A 19,423-nucleotide genomic window follows, 5' to 3' on the forward strand; every position below is an offset into this window, starting at 1 on the left:
CAAGGTGCTATTTTCAATATCAGATATAAAAAAAGAAGATGTGGTACGATTGCAAATGAAACAACTCTCCATAAGAGACCAAAATGACACCGAAATTAACAATTATAAAGAGCTTTGATTCAATGAAGACTGTTGGTCTTTCTGATTTTGAATATATAATAGAAACTTACTCTTAAAATATAATCGACTTCATAGTTGTCAATGAAACAAACATCTATGAAAAGGGACAAAATATACCAAAGAGATATTCAAAAAGTAAAATCACAAAACTACTGAACTTAAAAGAAAAATAAAATTGGAAAGTCCCTAATCACATGTCAAAATCCAATGACAAAACACGTCCAAAACGAATGGACAACAACTGTCAAATTTATGACTTGGTACACACATTTTCAAATGTAGAAAATGGTGGATTTATAGCACTATACCTCTCACTATTTCCGACAGTCTCATCAAATTTCGTTATTGTTTTACAACGATACGTGAGTTTAAAAAACAAAATAAATAAAATAGTCAAAATATTGACACAGCAGTCATCATTATATTAAAAATTTAAAAGGAACAATTTTTCAAAGGAAATTAAAAACACATTCATTGCTTCGCGTGTCTGACGTTATTTAAAAAAAAAAATTGTCGATCTATGTTTAAACAAAACAGTATGGCACGCAGAGTTAAACAAAAATCAAAAGTATGCTGGAATGAATGTCGCTACAACAACTAGCTACTATCAGAAAATCAATTTAAAATTGTCGAGAAGTTCTTTACAATATATACGACTCCACAAATGGTTAATTTCACTACGCGATGACATACTTTGACGTTTGTGGTTCAATGTATTTTCTAAATTATAATAGGAATATAACATAATGACTTATACATGTTATAATAGAATACTAACAAACTGACGGGATATTTTGTGATACTGAGTCACGTTTTAAGGATCAAAGAAACACAAAAAGTCACATGTACAAAACACACAAACAAAAATGAAAGATAATACATTGACGGAATGAATACGTGCCGAGCCACGTCGAATGGATATCACAGAAAAAAATCGAAACAGTAAAAATAATATCAATAATTGAATAAATTGGGAAATGAATATCCCATATGCAGGGGAAGCTGGTATTTTGCTACTAAGACGTCGGAAAATTATAATTTCAAAATTAAAATCGTCTCGTTTGTCATAGATACTGGCACTGAGATGACAGTGTATGTCAATCTCGAGATTTAAGTCTAAAATTAGGCGGAGGAATCTTTGTCTGTTGTTTCTTTAATTTCTGGTTCACCAGTTAAGTAAATGGATACCACCATGTGACGGGAATCTTCACCGCACCAACAAGTGTGCGTATTCATATATATGGGTAACAAGAGTTTCATCTGGTTAATATCCTACCTAACTTATGATTAACAATTCTGAGTCATCTTCCTCCGAGCAAAGCATGGCGATAATGGCTCTGTAGGTAGGACCGTTGTGGCTAACGTTACCAAAGGTAATTCGGTCTTTTTGCGAGTTCTTGCTGGTGATTGATATTTATTCATAGCAATACACATGGTCGTCCATCATTTTCTGACTTGCTCTACGTTGAATTTCAAGGAACATGGCGAAAAACTTGTAAAATAAAAGGCTGAATCTAAGAATACTTTCTGATGTGATTGTTCTCAAGGTATCATTTTCTTGTGAATATAGCCACTTGTCAATACTATTGTTTTGATTAAATAAAGTCGCCAAAAGTCCTCCTGTTCAGAGCATATAATCCAAACTAAGTGTCTACTACATAACAGAAAAAAGATGTTTAAATGTAGTATATTTTCCACGTATACAACCATTTTTCAAAGAAAATTAGCGAATGATTCCAAGGGATGTCAAACACATGAGTCTAAAAACAATCTGACAATGCTGACCCAATTAAAAAAACATCAAAAGATAAACGAAAGTACGCAAAACACAATAAAAAAACCTAAAGATTGGCGACAAGAATGCATCCAAAAATCTTGATTGATCTCAGTCGCTATCAATGGGTACGCAGATCCTGCATCAAACGTTTAAAGACTATGAAAATGATGTAAACAAAAAGCTACTCCATTCAGCAACGAGCAAAGCGTAATTATAAAAAAAATAACATGTGGTATGATTGCCAATGAGACAACTCTCAACAAGAGGCCAAATGACACAGAAATTAACATCTATACGGCTATATAGGTCACCGTACGGCTTCAACAATGAGAAAGGCTCATTCCGCATAGTCAGCTATAAAAGGTTCTGTAAAGACAATGTAATACAAATCAAACGAAAAAACTAACAGCCGAATTTATATAAAAAAAACATGAACGAAAAAAATATGTAAACATTAACAAACGACAACCAATGCATTATAGGTTCCTGACTTGGGACAGGCACCTTCATAAATAATGTTGCGGGGTTAAACATGTATTACTAAATGGGATTCCACCACCGCCACCACTTCCCCCAAAACATGGACAGTGTTGTACCAGTACACCATAAAACGAACTAAACAAATCAGTTGAAGAAAGCTTAACTCACCCGCTATGAACAAATACAAATCCCAAGATGTGACTAGGAACTTTGTCAATTCTATAATTGGCCATGAAATTATATATCCATTTATTTGTCGTCTTCCTTAAAAAGGACAACTAAGTTCAATTAAAAAAGTGCTAGTAAATATGCGTACAAGATGTAAATATCTGTTGATTTTCCTTTAATCGTTTGTTTGGCTTGGAATTTTAAAAACCACGAGATATTTTACATTAAAGAAGGTTGAAAAAAAATGCCTATACATGTTTATATCTTTCAATTTGTAATGCTTTTTATAGGCAGCAGTCTGTTTTTGTACTGTATAGAACCACTCGACGATTGACAAAAGGAAGCAACTTGTTTCAAACGTGTGAAATAACAGCAACAATTGGGTAATTTGCAAATAGAATATAAGATAATTAATTTTTCAGCACTATTTCTAACCGCGTTGTTATTAGAAGTTGTTAAGAAATCAGGGTTGATATGCGAGGAGTTATTTTTCGTTTTTCGTGATCGGCGCATGTTCGCTATCGTGATCCGTTTTTCTACAAATTTATATATTCGTGATTCGCGAGGTAAGCATTATTTGCGAATCGTTTTCATTAGAGTTTGATGTTCGTTCTTCGTGATTGAGACACATAATTCGTTTTCATGACTTTTTTCCATAGACAGAAAACTACATGGACCAGATGGAACCTTATCGTCGAACACTTTGAAGTTCGTAGACATTATCCTTAGTGAACTGGGTTATTTGCAAAGTCAAATAATGTCAGTTAACTCACCAATTCCAATTAACATGTTGTCATGTTTCACTGTATGCGTTGAAAACTTGCATGTTCTTGGACATTTCAAATGCAAATTACCAACAATTTTAAAACATGCCCGTAACATATGTAAAGTAATACGGTGTATGAGGGATTAAAAAGGAGTGTTCTGTGGACTGTCGACAACTTTACTGATCCCTCTTCTTAATATCCTATTTCTGAACATGACATGCCATTGTCGTCCCTGACTGCTATGGAGCACTTAAAACAAAAAGCCCTGCTGTCAAAAGACCAGGAACATGAAATGCGCGAGTGGGCCCAGGAGTTTGGAAAGTGTGTGTTCGACAAAGACCAGTACGACAGCAAACGACAATATACACCACTGGCACATTACCACTTAATATGTATACAAATGCAACTTACAGTGCCACAAGTGAACAAATCAAATTTCCTTCAATATCTGAAGAAGTTAACAAGGCCTACGATCAAGTTTCTGAATATGATTCAGAATCAGATGTGGACGACACAGAAGAAACGAACAATACTATTGACAACCCAGGATGTCTTAGTTTTCTTTATGGGACAACCAGCCGGAGTGGGAGAACAATCAGGCTCAGCAGTAATTTTTTTTGAAAAAATTAATATATAAACTATATAGTCCTTGAGTTGAATCTCAAGATAAGACACAGACGTGGTTCCGTGGTATTTTACGCAAGTAAAACACTACTATGGAATAATAAAAGATACAAAACAAGATGTCAGAATGTGACTGTTTTCAACGATTTAATTTAGAACCTGGGAGAATTCAACACGTAAACAAGTAAAGAGCCAGTAATGTATTTAATTGTAGTTAAAGTGAACCAATACACAACACATACAACCAGCTTCTGAATCTCTATAATCGATTGATTGGGGATACTCTTTTTATATTTTCGTGATCCGTGATCATGGACATTTATTTTCTGTAAATCGTGATTGACAAAAAAAATCAACTCGTGAATTGTGATGAGACCCTTCCCCCCTTTTTGCAGGACCCTCATATGCGTATTACAAAAAATGTAAAGATATTCAATCGCAGTACTGATTTATTGTAGAGTATATAAAAAAAAATCCGTTTGTTCAGAACAAATCTTAACTTAGTTAGTTTTATGCATATCCGCCCAAAGTTTAAGCATTGTCATTGTTATCTGAGAAACAAATTTGTTTACAAGTATCTAACGACACGTTCGTCACAGCATAGAATTATTTAAAATTGTATGCATGTGCACTAAACATGTTTAGTGTTATTGAAGTAAGTGTGCATACAGATATTGATGTATAATGAAACAATAGACCACTTTCGAGTTCATCCGTCACCGGCAAAAAATCGTCAATTTTGCACGCCTTTATGACGTCATTTACCAGATAGAGGGGCTCGCCTGTATCCCTGCACTATTTACGTTCATCAAGCGTCTAAGTGATCGTTTTTGTGCAGGATAAACTAGAAAAAATGGTTGCTCTGTAGGTACTTACTGACAATTCCCTAATGACAGCAGTGTTGATTGTCTATTTTCAGAATTCAATTTGCCGAATAATTCGTACAATATAGAATTATAATTTTCCAACCACTCGCTCAAAATTGTAAGGAAGTGACGACGCCCCTAAACGCACAGATGACGGTGATAAAGGCGCGTATAATTGACAAGTTTTTTCCGGTGACGGATGAACTCGAAAGTGATCTATTCATCAAAATTTTAAGAGTTCATCGAAACAATTTCTTGTCGTGGCTAGTGCATCGGATAAAGGTTCCTGGTTTCATCCTCGCTTCGGTGTTAAAAACGCAGGGTCTCATTTTTCGGCCCTCCGATTGCGATTATGGTCTTTCATTGTACAATCTCTCTTGATAATCTTATAGTTTTGTGCCACTGGAAGTTCACATTGTATATTCTGTCTGGATAATCTTCTAGCTATGTGCCACAAGAAGTTTTGCTTGTACAATCTGTCCGGATCGTCTCCTAGTCTTGAGTAACCGGAAGGGAGGGGACAGTAAATGACTGACCTGTGTTACGAGAGAGCCATATTTTTTGCACGTTAAATACATCCTTGTAGATTACGAAATAGAGCAGGCTAATGCCACTAGAAGGCACCATTAACACCGGCAAAGTGAACTTGTTTCCCAATCTTCAATAAATAAATATGTTTAAACTAATAATTTAACATGTATTCTGTCTGGATAGTCTCCTAGTTGTGTGCCAGAAGAAAGTTCTATTGTACATTCTGTCCGGATCGTCTCCTAGTTGTGTGCAACAAGAAGTTTTGATTGTGCATTCTGTTCGGATAGTCCCCTAGTTGTGTGCAACAAGAAGGTTAGATTGACATTCTGTCCGGATAATCTCCTAGTTGTGTGCCACAAGAAGTTTTGATTGTGCATTCTGTTCGAATAGTCTCCGAGTTGTGTGCAACAAGAAGGTTAGATTGTACATTCTGTCTGGATAGTGTCCTAGTTTTGACCCACGGACAGTTGTGATTGTAACTTCTTCAGTGCCACAATAAGTTTTGATCGGCAATCTGGAAAGTCTCCTAGTTTTGTGACACAAGAAGTTTTGATAGCACAATCTTTTCGGATAGTCTCTTAGTTGTGTGCCACAAGAGAGTTACATTGTACATTCTTTCTGGATAGTCTCCGAGTTGTGTGACGCAAGAAGTTTAGATTATACATTCTGGCCGGATAGTCTCCTGGTTGTGTGCCACAAGAAGTTTTAATTACACGGTCTGTCCTGATAGTCTCCGAGTTGTGTGCCACAAGAAGTTTTGATTGTACAGTCTGTTGGATCGTCTCCTAGTTGTGTGCCACGGACAGTTGTGATTGTACAATCTATACGGATAGTCTCCTAGTTGTGCCACAATAAGATTAATCACTCTGGATAGACTCCTAGTTGTGTGTTACAAGAAGGTGTGATTGAACATTCTGTCCGGATGATCTCCTAGTTGTAGGCCACAAGAAGTTTTGATAGTACAATCTTTTCGGATCGTCTCTTAGTTGTGTGCCACAAGAAGTTTAGATTGTACATTCTGTCCGGATATTCCCATAGTTGTGCGCCACAAGAAGTTTACATTGTACATTCTGTATAGATAGTCTCCGAGTTGTGTGCCGCAAGAAGTTTCCATTGTACATTCTGTCCGGATAGTCTCTTAGTTTTGCGCCACAAGAAGTTTACATTGTACATTCCGTCTAGATATTCTCCTAGTTGTGTGCCACAGGAAGTTTTGATTGTACATTCTGTCCGGATAGTCTCTTAGTTGTGCGCCACAAGAAGTTTACATTGTACATTCCGTCTGGATATTCTCCTAGTTTTGTGACGCAGGAAGTTTTGATTGTACATTCTGTCCGGATAGTCTCCTAGATGTGTGCCACAAGAAGGTTAAGAGGTCAGATGTTCAATTCCTGGACAGGTCAAACAATTTTTTATAGTTTTAACATTTTCTAATGGGTTAGTTCTGAAAAGCCAGGTCAAATTAGGCGTTAATCTAGCCCAAGATCCAAAAAGGTGTTCATTTAAATGTCTGCAGGTAGAAAGGAAAACTTAAATACTAACACAAATCAAGGTTCATGATATACCATACTAAATCATATGTCTGTAACATTTATCAACGGACGTGAAGTATCAGATCTGTCATTGATAAGTGAATATATTACATGGAAAGTCTTGTATACATTTGTTTCAACAATTTGTATGAATAAATTCTTAAGTTCTAGGTAACATAGATGATTTTGATTCTGTTTCAAGAAAATGCTTAAAATATATTGATGAAACTTGACATTTTCTAACGCATAACTGATTTAAATCGTTATCGCCATAAACCAAAGTGTACCCTTAACTAATTGTTAAACTTTCAATTTTTTTTAGGTGAATTCAACACTGTTCAGTCTATGCCCATACCTTTCAGTATCCATTTGATTTAATTGTAGAAATCAACATCATATGTTTTTTTCTGAGAGTATCTTATCAGTCCTGGAATAATTTCAAGCGAAGTGAACATGACTGAACGACTTGATTGTTCAGACTTTCACATGAATTTTAGATGAAACTTGGTTTCCTGGCACATATATTAATCCACCGAAATCCAGGAATTGAATGTGCTTTTAAAGCTACTATTTTTTTCGAAAATAAACGTAAATTGATTTTTTAATAACCTAGTTCACTTTTTATTTCATATCTTTAGGCTCTTAACCCGTCGCTAATGTATCCCCGTCCCCTTCCCATGTAATCATCGTTTAATAGTTACATGATTAGATGTATAATTCATTATACTACGATATTGTGATTGGCTAACTGCACATCGATCAATTGTTATTCCTTAAGTAAATGCATTACACAATAAAACTTATCATCATAATAACACGAGGTCTCACATTAAAGTTCATAGGTGAATTGAATAAGACAAAATGATAGAATTCGTGTTTTCATGATCCTATAGACGAGCGCCGATTTGAGAAAAAGTCTCTCGTTAAGGTTTTTAATGCACCTATCTAACACACAGCTAATTTTGGTACCATTAGAACATAAAACTTCTAGAGCATACGATTTGGGTGGTCGTCAAGGTTCCCTATGGTCACGTTTCTTGTAAATCTCACGAGAACACAGACATGTCGAAATTCTTTGGATTATACGGCGAAATTTAACATTGAATATATCTGCATTTTTGTAAATATATTATTCATTTTTATTTAAGATAGCTTTGTATACATCCGAAAAAGACATCGAATCCAAAAAGAAGAAGTTTTTATGAAAAATTAGTAAATTCAGAGGCATTTGTCAGACCAACCCTAAAATGTAAAAAAAATACCATGTTTTTTTAAGATTGTCAGTGTCAATGACTTATTAAAACTCTCATACTTTGTTTTTTATAAATTCCATATACCTTGAAAAGATTGCGACACACATCGAAGCTCAATGATGGATAATTAATGTTTGACGACTTCTTTTAAATCTGCATTATTTAACGGTATTCCGGATCTGCATCGTGTTTATCCCGGACACTCATAATTTATATAAATCGAGTATCTATTAATATGTACAGGTAACATTTGAGTTGCCAAAACACGAGTCATGTTTCAACATATTACTAAATAATTATTCGTATATATATATATTACGCATTACTAACGATATTAGCAGGTGATATGTAAGCAGCAGACTGCCTTTTGTAGAATAGTAAATTCTTTACATTAAATATTATTTTAATTATAACTCATCATGAATGAGTGTCCAAGTCCTGTTAAATGTGCGCCACCTCCATTAAAACGAGGTCGCATGTCTATAAATTGGCAACGCTGTATAATATGTCAAAATATAACAACAGATACTCTCAGTATGACAACTGATAGAGGTTTTACAACCTTAATGAATGCTGTAAGGCAAAGACAAGATAATGTGTTTAGGTTGTTTTTGAGTGAGGTTGATACATTAGATGACATTATTATGAACAACATAAAATATCACAAAACTTGTTACAGGACATATACAAGCAAACACAACATACCGTCTCCATCAAGTTGTACATCTGCTGCAAAAGTCCAGCAACAGCAGTCTCAAGCAGAAACTACTAGTTCATGTTCATCTCCAAATATCCTTACTAGATCTAGGCTTTCACTAGATTTTTTTGTGTTGTATCTTTTGTAAAAACAAGACTTTTAAAAAAGATCGAAAACTTCATCGTGTTTCCTCGTCTATGAGGGTTCAAAGCCTTTTTGAAACAGCAACTAAACATGCTGACAATGAAATGCTCTTTCAAATTGCAGATAAAGATTTCACGTCAAATGCTTTATATCACTCTGGTTGCATAACAAAATACCTTTTGAGAGAAAAAGAAATTAAAACAGAAACCGATGAAAATAATACTGGTACCATGTACGATAAAGCATTTGCCTCGTTTGTTGAGTCTATAAGCGAGGAATTGTTCGTTCACAAAATGGTGTTCTCCTTGTCTTATCTCCTTTCTAAATATAAATCATTTCTGCAAGAAGACGTATCATCTAAGTACACTTCTTATAGACTTCAACTCAGATTAAAAAGTCACTTTCAAGAACATATTGTGATTGATGTAAATCACGGTCAAGGGGAGTCTAACTTCGTATATCGTAGTTCTCTCACATTGCGCGAGGCAGTTAGAACTGCTATTCGTTTCAAGGCCGAAACAAAGTTTACTAAACTGCAGATGTCTGCGTGCACTTCAAAAAACGACCAAACCGACGAAAATCAAATATTATATTCAGCTGCTTCAATTCTCAGACGAGAGATTAGAAATGCCGTTGTCCCTATGGATACTTATCCTTCAGTTGATGAAATGTCTTTATCGAAATCTCTAGAGACCGTGCCTTCTGTTTTAACTGGCTTTATAAATTGGCTTATCGATGACTCTAACAGCCAAGTAGATATAAAAAACCATTTATCTGACATTCCATTTGAAAGTATAAGGAAAAGCTTGGCTCTATCTGAATGCATAGTTTCATTGCACAAAAAAGCTTTATCACCTCTTTACATTGGCCTTGCATTACAGTTACATCATATGCATGGGTCGAAAGCTTTAATCGAGACATTACATTCGCATGGATTTTGTGCATCATATCATGAGGTACGGCGATACCTTACAAGCCTTGCGTGCTCTGAATTATCTCAAGTTCAAAACAATACATACATTCCCAGTGGAATTCGCCAATATAACGGCACATTCTCGGTCATACATGAAGGAGCTGATAATGTCGACATCAATGCAGAAACAATTGATGGAAAGGATACTTTCCATTCAATGGCAAGAGCGGTATTCCAAGTATGTGAGGAGATAAATGGTGAAACTGAGCATCTGGAACACCAAAAAATCGCCCGAGGTCGTATAAAAACCCTGCCAATAGACGAAAAAGTATTTTCCCTTACTGCATGTGCTCCTTTTACAAAGCCAAAGCAAAGAGCTGAACCTAGCCGCAAGAATGACGTTTATTCAAAGCTTTCTGCGTGTGTACGTCCCTATGCTGAAACCTCTGATCTTATCTGGGTACTCTTGAGAAATTTATCAAGGACTATTGTTGACCTTCCATACAAACAACCTTCGTTTGAAGGACAACAAATTCCATTCTGGACTGGATTCCACAAGCAGATCTCGAATATTAGTACCACTTATCATGTTGTCAGCTATCCGCCAATCATTGACGCGAAACCTTCCGACATGGGCACTGTGTATACAACAATGAAGAGGTGTGCTGATATGTGCCAGAAGGCTGGTCAACCATTTTCTATTCAAACTTTTGATTTACAATTGTACGCAGTGGCACAACAGGTAAAATGGGATAGACCTTCTGAGTTTAAATCACACATTTTACGTCTTGATGGTTTTCATACCCTATCGTGTTTTATTTCATCAATAGGTAAGATATGGGGAGATGGTGGTCTCCGCGACCTGCTAGTTGATTCTGGTGTGTACGCAGCAGCAACGGTAGACCAAATGCTTGCAGGAAAACAGTTCAACCGGGCAGTTAGAGGACTCACACTCCTTTATGAGACATTGAAAACACTTTGGATCTGTTCGTTCTTTGATTGAATCAGACAACAAACATGTTTAGAGATCCCTGAAAGCCTTTTTGTAGGCCTCACAGAGTGTCATGAAAGTTTTACGAGTAATAGCCATACATTTGACATGCTTCAAAGTCTAGAAAAAGCTCTGAATGACGACCTTGGGTCACAAATGATCGAGTTTCGGGAATGGGGTGGTCGTGTTTCTCCTACATTTCGTTATTGGGATATGCTACTACAAGCTTTAGAAATTATGCTGATAAATATCCGAGCTGAAAGAAATGGCATTTGGTCTCTTCATTTGCATTCTATTTTCTCAATGCTTCCTTACTTCTTTGTAGCCAACAAAAACAATTATTCCAGATGGACCCCTGCCTACCTTTTAGATATGCTAAACCTGTCAACTGAGATAGAAGGTCTTTTTTCGATGGGTTTCTTTTCTGTTCGTCAAAAAGTTGGATCGTTCAATGGCGTTTGGAGCGACATGGCAACAGAAAAAACAGTGATAAAAGATTCAAATGGAGACGGTGGTATTGTTGGTTTAACAAGGAAGAAGGCTTCATTGATAAGATGGAATCTTACAAGGCATGTGCTTAGTCAGATAACATCGACAATGAGAGCACGTGCGGGTCTTGCCCAGGTTGATGACCAATGTCACGATGAAGCAAAACCAGCTGCAATGAAAAGGGACGAAAAACATGTACAAGATCTAATTGTTTATATAACAGAAAATATGACAAATCCATTCGACGTTGATAATCACCCCCGTCAGCTTATTAACATTTCAACTGGTCTCCATGCAAGTCACGACATTGAAGATTCACTGTTAAAATCAGTTGAAACTGGAAGAACTAAAATGAAGATGTTTGTTGAGTCATCTCTATCAACAGATAAGGCAGGTAGCTTTTACCATCCTATCAAAAGATCAGGACTGAAGACCTTTGAAGATATGAACCCCAAAGTACAACTTAAATGCAAATCTGGGCAAGTTGTAAAAGGTCATTTGAATCCTGAACTTGTGTTTAGACGTGCACTATCTCTAACTAAATGTAGAGATGACGTATCTGTGGAAACTGTTTTGTCTTATCCAATTTGTCCCATTCCCACTGCATTATTTCATGACGATGGAACTATGAGAAAGACAAATAAGTCTGATCTTGCCCATGAATTAGAAAATTTAGTAGGATCAGTACCTAACATTCTTCCGTTCGAACACAGTGCTACCATCCTAATAAGAGATGGCATGAGTTTAGTTCAGTCATTTGATGTTAAAAGGATGTCCACATTTGGAGACTTGGCCAAATCTTATATTACGCAGTTACAATCATGCTTCCGATTCACAGACACGGTTGTTGATGTCTTCGATCGCTATGACACTGAACATTCCATTAAATCAACAGAGCGTCATAGACGATCGGCAACAACATCTACGCAAAAAGTGTATCATATCTCTGAAGGCCGAACTGTTCCAGACTGGAAGAAATTCCTATCAAGCAACAAAAACAAGCAAGCATTGATTACTTTCCTTGGTGATTATCTGAGCAGCAATTTGTCTGATATGATCCAGGAGGAAAATAAATGTTTAGTTCTTGCCGGTGCATTTTCCAATCCAGAAATAGTGCGACAACTCTCTAATGAGCATGTAATCGATCTCCCAGACCTTTTCTGTTCGCACGAAGAAGCAGACACAAGAATCATGCTTCATGTTATGCACTCTGATAAACTCTTTCAACAGTTGAACATAAGGGGACGAATCATAGTCAAGTGTTCCGATACAGATGTTCTTGTGCTCTGTGTTCATTATTTCAAGGTTCTCGTGTCGACTGAACAAATGTGGTTTTTGACGGGGTCAACTTATTCCCTTAGGGACTGTAGAAGGTACATACCAATTCATGAGTTAAGTAAATCTCTTTCACCTTTACTAGCTAATATTCTCCCTGCAGTTCATGCTTTAACTGGTTGTGATTCCACTTCCGCTATATTTGGGTTTGGCAAAAAGACCGTCTTCAAATTGATAAGAAAATCTCCGAGTAAGTTTACCAACCTCCAAAACTTTGACAAGATCGATTTTTCAACATCGTTGTCAGCAGTCAGAGAGCTTATTTCAAGCTTGTATGACCCAAAAGACAAATTTGCTTCATCACATGTTGACTTAAACAAGTTACGTGTTAAACTTGCAACATGCAAAGACACAAGTTTGTTGCGATTGCCACCAAGCAAACCTGCATTCAAAGAACATGTTTTGCGATCATGTCTTCAAACGAAAATTTGGATGTCCTCCCATGTCGATCACCCAAATCCTTTGTCTCCTTATGAATACGGATGGAAAAAGAGTTCACATGGCCCGGATCCAGTCTACTTTTTAGGCATGATGACGTCCGATTTCCTACAAGATTTAATATGTTCTTGCAAGGGAAAATATATATGTAGCAAGTCATGTATTTGCCGAGAGCAGCAGATGTCTTGCACTGAGCTCTGTCCATGTGAGGGTAGTGATACATGTCAAAATATATTTTCTAAAGAGGACATCGACCTCGAAGATCAAATAAATGACGATGGTGAAGATGCAAATGATACCATAGACTAACGAAAGAACATTTGAGCAAAGGGACAACATTAAGTTTGTTTTGTCTCACTGTTATTCAATGGGAATGTTTATTTTTTATTATTAATTTTGTGTTTTTGTAATTGATCTACCAGCAAAAATAATTGGTTGTATACTTAAGTTCCGTATGCGATGATAGTGTTAATAGAAAATTTGAATTAAAAAAAAAAAAAAAAAATAAAAAAAAAAAAAAAACCTTGCTAGTGATCTTCGACCTTGACGTGGTTGGCAAGCTTAAGACAATTAAATCATAATACATTTATAACTGTCGAACTAACAGGAGACCAAAATAACATATATTTTTAACTGTGCTGTAAAACTGGTAAATATGCGTTTTGAAGCAGTTGTACGGAATGTTTTAATATAGTTTTATCGGTATACAAAAATGCTAGGCGAAACATTAGAACTTAAAAAACAAGTTATATATGTTATTAATATAAAACCAAAAGAATCTGTGTGTTTTCGATGCAAAATTAAATATTACCGAGCAGTTTTTGTCAAAACCCGTAAAAACTATGATTTTCAGAAAAATACGAGAATTTTTCCTTTAAAACTCTTTTTTGTAAAAAAAATTTTTAGAAACAAAAAATAGATAGACTTTAGTATATCAAATGATATCTTTCAAATAATATTGCAGATGAATTTGTTTTTAAACTGCATTTTTCGAACAACATCGTCAAATTATGACTTTTATTTTCCCCCCCTTTTTGCCGTTTTTAGAAAAATGTGACCATTTCCCAATTTGACGACCAGGCAATTTTGAATGTACGATAAAAGACCTTTCAAATGATATATCATATAGCCGTGTGTTAGGTAGGTGCATTAAAAACCTCCGAATCCTTGATTTGGCGCTCGCCTACTACACTACCAATAATTTACCTATACTTTTTTGGTACATTTCTACCCTCGTGCATATCAGTACTGTTAGGAAAGACTGAAAACTTATAATGTTATACTTTCAATGAAATCAGTACTGATTTTGTCAGTACTGTTTCAGTACTGATTTTGACAGTACTGTTTTAGTACTGATTTTGACAGTACTGTTTCAGTACTGATTTTGACAGTACTGTTTTAGTACTGATTTTGACAGTACTGTTTCAGTACTGATTTTGACAGTACTGTTTCAGTACTGATTTTGTCAGTACTGTTTCAGTACTTATTTTGACAGTACTGTTTCAGTACTGATTTTGTCAGTACTGTTTCAGTACTGATGTTGACAGTACTATTTCGGTATTGTTATTTTCAGTACTGTTTCAGTAGATTTGGTGTTGTTAATCTTTTAACTTGAATGTGTATTGTTTCAAAAAATATTTGGAACTGAAAACTTTTAAACTCGGTAAGTATAGTATGCTATATAATAATTTGTGGCATATTTTGTATCTTTTGTAGATATCTCTGATTAAGTGTTTATCATTAGAGAAGTTTTTACTATGTGCATCTCAGTATAATTGGTATCCAAATATAGGTTTGATAATTCTGTGACAATATTATTATTATCCTTTTTTAAGCTGGTTACGTTTTTCTCTTAGACTATATCACCCTGCTGCGCAGTTTTTTTGTTAGCGACGTGAACATGACCAAGGAAAATTATCAAGCTTACTCTCGTCTATCGAAATACTATTGAAGCGAAGGAGAAAACAACAGAAATGAAGCAAGATAAGCAGTTTAAAGGATTTTACCCATTAGGAGCACCTGAATTCACTCCCGGTTTTTAATGGAGTTCGTGTTGTCTTTTATGTATTTTTCAAAGTGTTGTTGTAAATGCCCTTTTGTTTTGTGATTCTTTGCTTACTTCTTGATTTTGGTTGTGACTGTCTTTCAGTGTTTAAAAAAATAATACGCATTAGGAGCACCTGAATTCACTCCCGGTTTTTAATGGAGTTCGTGTTGTTTTTATATATGTAATTTTCAATGTGTTGTTGTAAATGCCCTTTCGTTTTGTGATTCTTTGCTTACTTCTTGATTTTGATTGTGACTGTCTTTCAGTGTTTATAAAAAAAATACGCACTCGACATCAGGAAGATTCACACTGTGGTTCGAGGCTGATATTTTACAGTATCAATTGTATAATAGCGCATAATTTATATATATATCAAACAAGATTAGAATCTTCAATACTGTTCATTTATTGGTATTTTGCTATTGCTTAAAATATGTTGTAATTAATGCAGTTATATGTTACTATGTTAGGCAATGCACAAAACAATCTCTCGATTACCTTATTTTTAATCATAACTGGAATTTCTTTTATTTATCATAACCATTTTTTAATATATAATAAAAAATTCAATGTCATACCAACATGTGAAGTTTGTGGCAAAAATCTCTGTCATTTTTACGCCCCTTGGTTATTTTATGACCCTTTAAAGCTCATAAATAAAACAATCAAAGAAACAATTAATTTTGCATGTATCATGTTTCATTGTTCTCCCCCTATGCCATCTTTTCTTTGGAATGCTTTGTTGAATGTCAGTTTCCTGGCTCTTTTCCTCAATTCAGTCCCGGATATAATGTGTCTTTTTACATGTACAGTGGTAATCCAAGAGGACACTTTAGTTCTAATATGAGCTCATTATAAGCATCCACCTTTAATGTTTTGGTACTTGTACGAAACTCAGGATTCAATGGTTCATGATCAAATGTTGGGTTTTTTTTTCTGATCAGTGCTATATTGTCTAGATACATCATTTTGTTTATAGGTCTTCAATTTTCACATCGAACATTCCCATGTCTGCTGCTGTCTCCATTGCTGTTAATCATTCTGAAGAAAAAAAATGTAATGAATTTATAAATAATAAAATTGAGAATGGATATTGGGAATGTGTCAAAGAGACAACAACCCGACCAAATAAAAAACAACAGCAGAAGGTCACCAACAGGTCTAGGCTACAATACATTATCTTATGTTAAAACTTTCCTCATTTCTGTGTTATGTAAAAATAAAAAGAATGCCCAATTATGGATGGGAATGGTATGACATCAAAATTTACTTATTACTTTATATACTACCATAAGTCCAGTAATCACTAATGGACTGGACTTCTGATACTACATGTATATATAATATTATAATCAATCAAAGTTGAAATTTGTTTCTAAATAAAAAAAAAAGGAAAATATGATAATTTAATTCATCATCATCAAAGAATTGGTGTTTGCCAGTGGCAAGTATTTCATACACGTGTAGCTTTAACCATCGGTCTATTTATGTGTTCTTTATAATAAGATCCGTGAAACAACGACGAAAGACATTAAAATATATACTAACTACTTTATACAAAAGTACATTAATGTTTAATAGATTGAAGTGGAAATTTAATTTAATTGAAAATTTATCGTACATAGTCATATATGTAGCACCTAGCCAGATATGTTATACATCTATCTATGGTAGCACACAGAAACGTGTCCGATTCCTCAAAAACGCGTCAATGTGACGTCAATGATTTGATAAACATGTCAAATTGCACTGGCGAAACCACTTCTGCGGGACGCCGGTCGAGCAGTACCCTCATAGACATACATTTTCTAAAAGGACATTTATAGGCATCACCGGATAATATTAAAACAATAGAATTTACTTACTATTTATAAACGATGATTTAAACTTTACAAAACTTATTAAATGCAATGTTAATGGTTTTTTTTTTCTAAATACGCAGACATATTTGCCACTGGACATTAAGTAATCAATAGTTAATTATGTGTTGTAAACTTAGCTTGCAGTTATGCTTGTTATGAATTACCTATGCTGAACAAACTAATGTTTATCAATGACATACCGTTAACGTGGTCAAGTACCGGGAATAAAATACAATATAAAATGTACATGATGTATTAGTTTTCTAAATTGTGAAGTACCTCTGTCTGAACTTTATAATAATAATAATCATATTGATAAAGAAAATCATATATTAAAGCGCTTCAAATAAAAATAACTTTTTATTGTGCATTTTTTTTTTTAAACCAGACCTATAGTCTGTGTCTGCAAGCAGAAGAAAGCGTGCACAGTGTAGCATACCTTGGACATTTGTCTGTACGGATTACTAAACCTTTCCTCCAGATTTTTTTTTTGGCACCTGCTTCGACTTTTTTTTCTAATCATTTATAATCCAACCGAACAATACGGGTTCTATCGTATCCCACACCATTAATATTGAATTGCGTTTTTACTTTACAGAGTATCATTGGGGGTACAAATGTATATGAGTTTTGAAATATTCTGGCGTTTTTAACCGGACACATTCTTAAATTATCGGACACGTTTTTGAGATTGTAACAATACAAAAGAGGTAGGAGTTTGGTATTCTGTAGTTGGTTTTCAAGTTATGGTTTTACACTAGTCACTTTTGGGGCCCTTTACACCTTGATGTTCGGTGAGAGCTCATGCCGGCACGGTGTTGAAGACCGTACTTTGACCTATAATGGTTTACTTCTACAAATTACGACTTATATGAACAGGAGACTTTTCTCATTGGCAGTTATACCACATCTTCTTATATATAATACAACACTGAGCCACCCAACCCATCCACCGCAATTACTCGTTTGTGAGGGCTGCCTAGAGTCAGAGGTGGATTTAGGGGGGGGGGACTGGAGACCCGCCCCCCCTTTTTGGAAAAAAATTGGTTGCTTATATAGGAGAATCATTGAAGCGTAACTGGAGCCGGCCCCCTCTTAGGTCAGTCAGTGGCCCCCCATTTATGTAAATTTCTGGATCCGCCACTGAGAGTGGTTACACCGGGCCAAAAATGCATCGGACTGAAACAACATACTGGTTGTGTGTACACTGACAATTAAAATAAAAATTAAAATAATGTATAAAATATTGTAAAAAATAATTTTTCATTTGAGTGCATTTACGTAACAATAACACAATGTAACCGTAGACATAAATATCATTGTTACACTCGTAAGTATTCTATGTGGTTCCTTAGTCAACCATATGTCTGCATTCCGGCGATATAGCCTAAACTTCATTGTAACAATAACTTTTTTACGACTTTTACATTTCAATGTAACCATAGCCAGTACCAAAATAAAATAGAAATTCAAATATTTCACAGACATCTTTATTTACAATATAAAAATAGGAAGACTGTTGAATGATTTTCAGTGGCGGATTCAGAGGGGGGCGTAGAGGGCGTACGCCCCCCCCCCCCCATTTTGCTTGGACTTTTTTTTTTTTTTTTTTTGTAAAATGATTAATCAGACTAGACTTCGTGAACTTTGCCATTTCCCGAGTATTTAATTTTTATACGACAATTCTTTACTTATAAAGACATTTTTCGCTGGCCGGTATTTACTGATTGTCAAAGTCATGTGATTTGCTATGGTGGAGTTGACCAGTGCGTTGAAAAAACGGCACTCGGTCATTTTGAAATTAAAATTACAGTAATACACATTGCTTAGGCTGAGGTTGTCATGACAATCAGGAAACCTTCAAAGCGACACAGGATTGAACAAGAACGTATTGACTTCTATTTCATTATTCCACTAAACAGAAAGTAATGGTAAATACTCTATAGACTATTACACACTCATGAAAAAAAAGTTCCACAATATTATTTACCTACGAAAACATGTTTAACAAATTGAATAATGATCCCCAGTCAGTATAAGCTCTAGAAAGATTTAAAATCTCAGGTACGAACCATTTGATTTGAGGAGGCAGTCTGAGATATTTGAGAGAAAAAAAAATGACTCTCTGATTCTTGCCTTAAACAAAAGTTTTGGCCGTATCTGGATTGAAAACAATAGTCTTGTCCACTTTTTTGCTATTAAAAACTAAAATTTCCAACAAAAATATTTAGCATGAAATTAATATGATGAATAAAAACGGGCGTATTTTTTTGTGGCCGGGCTTTTCATGTCTGACTGGAATGTCTGTTTTGCCGAACTTATATATATTGAATACTTTTTTCAAGACCAGACTGCATGCAACCTGCCTACTAGGTGTGACTTTTATGTC

The sequence above is a fragment of the Mytilus trossulus genome, chromosome 13 (assembly GCF_036588685.1).
Source record: "Mytilus trossulus isolate FHL-02 chromosome 13, PNRI_Mtr1.1.1.hap1, whole genome shotgun sequence".
Classification (NCBI taxonomy): domain Eukaryota; kingdom Metazoa; phylum Mollusca; class Bivalvia; order Mytilida; family Mytilidae; genus Mytilus; species Mytilus trossulus.